Here is a 2,512-nt window from a genome sequence, read left to right as displayed (position 1 = left end):
CACCCGAACAGGGACTTGAACCCTGGACCCTCAGATTAAAAGTCTGATGCTCTACCGACTGAGCTATCCGGGCCCTGGCACCATTTCCGGACAGTGACCCTTACTGGCTGACAGCGAACGATGCATCCTTCAGATTCTGTACTTTTCTTGCGGCCATCCACTGTGTTCAGCGGATTTCCCTCACGCACCCACTCTCAATATCATTGCTAAATTCAATCACAATTGCTCTTCACAAATCCTAACCCGTACATTTCACCCCAAAGTCCTGCCCGTGCCCATCAAACGTCTCCCATTTTTCTTTGTAAATTTGGTGTGCTGCCTGCTTGAAGGAAAAAAATATATAATCTTCATCCAACAGCCACATTTAGGTTATTTCAAGCACATGCACAATATTGCAAGGAGCCGAACGGATGTAAAAACCTCTTGAACGAATGTACGATAAAATGACGCTGCCGATAAAATGACGAGGCAACAATCCGCTGAACAGACTTGGGAAGGAAATGCACAATTTGGACGATGAAATGTTCACTGTCAGCGACTAGAGGTCGCTGTGTCAAACCGCACTGGGTTTCCTGCGCAACTCAGTCGGTAGAGCATCAGATTCTTAATGTGAGAAACAAAAACAAAAATATGTGGAAAAGCTCAGCAGGTCTGATAGCATCTGCGGAAAGGGTCACAGTTAGTGTTTGAAGCCCGTATGATTATTCATCAGGACTAAGCAGTTTTCAAGCCCTTGCTCCTGTGATGTTTTTAAATCTGAATTATCGATTCCCTTGCAAATCATTGTATCCCGGCGAATTCGCTCTCATCTCTTTAAGTTAGTTTATAGATTTGCAACATGCTGGTTGTTTGTAAAAGGAAGAATATTATCTAATGCAATATCTTAAGGTATTATGAATTCAGTTTTTTTCGAAATTATCAATTATTATTTTCATCCAGCCCCAATAACACGGCTATGCGAAGCGGATCTTCTCTGCTCTCCAAATTAAACTCATTAATCTCATTGAATTCCATCCATGAAACTTAATTTTGGAATATAATTTACATTTTAATATTTTCTGAATTTAGTTTGAAACTTTGCGGGCAACTTGATGTTTCGAAGCGGTCGTTCATAATGACTTTGCTTTGAAGACTAAATTATGGCGTTATTTCCGGCAGCAAATTTTCCATTCATTCGCCAGTTGTGGTGTCCCATCTACAAGATGAACTGCAGCAGCTCTCCAAAGCTTCTTGGAACAATCCAAAATCGCAGACTCCACCAAAGCCAAGGGCAGCTAAAGCCGTGGGAATATCAACACCTGCAATATCCCCTCCAACCCACAGACAGTCCTGGTTTGGAACTCTATCGCAGTTTTTTCACTGTTGTTGGATTCAAGTCCCTGTCCTGACTATAACATTACACCTCACTTCCTAATAGAACTGTGGATCTACCTAAACCTCATGGGCTGCGCCGGTTCAAGGACGTGGCTCAGCACTGCCTTCTCTAGGTTATTGGCGATGAGCTACAGATGCTGGCCCAGTCAGCGATGCACGCGTCATTATTTTGATTGACAAACTTATTTCCACCCACTGACACTGCTCAAAGATGTAAACTGGGCATTGCCTTCTTTTACTGAAAAGGTGCAAAACATCCCACAGCCCCATTGTGAAGAGAAGCAGGGGAGTAATGCCTGAGGGCTTTTGTATATCATTTGATTAACGCATCAAAAATGGACAATCAGGCATGGATCACAAGTTAATTTTTCGAAGCTTACCCATGGCAAATCAGTTCAATGTTGAACGAACTAAGTGATACAGAATCAAACGTTTAAACTCAGGCCCTGGATCGTTCGTTGATTTGGCATTGTAAATGAATGAACACTCTGTAAAATACACACTTTACAGTAGTACCGGTAGGTAGGAAATAAATTTATTGATGAGAACATCAGACTTGTCCCAATAATCGCTTCAGTAAACCAATGCAAATTTTTCTCCTAAAATGTTTCAAAACATCGCGCCTCCGAGCAAAATTTTAAACTGCATTCAGAAAATGTACGATCATGAATTATATTTGAAGGTTTCGTGCCCTGAATGGAATTGAAACATGTTTGTTTTATTCAGACATCAAAAAAATCTGTTTGAAATTCCCGTGAAACACGGGACTGAATGAAAATATGAATTGAGGATCACGGAACGTCTGCTCAATATATTTCAAAGCTCCCACTTCAGGAAAAAAACTACCACTTCCGAAAAATAGGGATGGTGACAACACTTTCGGTTACTTACAAGAACAGCACGGGCTATGTGATTTCCAAATTTGAAGCGGTGGCCGAGCAGAGCTTTGAGCCCTGCGCCCTCTCATGTTAAAATTCTGATGTTTTACCGACTCTGATGTCTGGACTAGATGAGAGGTGAGTGCGCAGCGACCTCCGCTGGCGGAGAATGGGACATTACAGCGCCCACATTCTCTTTGACTTGGAATCATCCAGTCTCTTGAGTTGCCATCTCTCAGGCATTCTTTCTCAGTTCCCCT

At 42.2% G+C, this 2,512-nt stretch overlaps 1 non-coding gene across 1 annotated transcript; it reads right to left on the bottom strand.

Moving 5' to 3' along the window:
- Positions 1–73, bottom strand: trnak-uuu. Its single transcript has one exon. It is a non-coding gene; the product is annotated as a tRNA-Lys (tRNA).
- Positions 74–2,512: the final 2,439 nt, after the last annotated feature.

The sequence above is a fragment of the Carcharodon carcharias genome, chromosome 24, assembly GCF_017639515.1.
Source record: "Carcharodon carcharias isolate sCarCar2 chromosome 24, sCarCar2.pri, whole genome shotgun sequence".
NCBI classification, from domain to species: Eukaryota; Metazoa; Chordata; class Chondrichthyes; order Lamniformes; family Lamnidae; genus Carcharodon; species Carcharodon carcharias.
The sequence above is the reverse complement of the archived record's forward strand: the minus strand, read 5'-3'. Positions and strand labels throughout refer to the sequence as shown.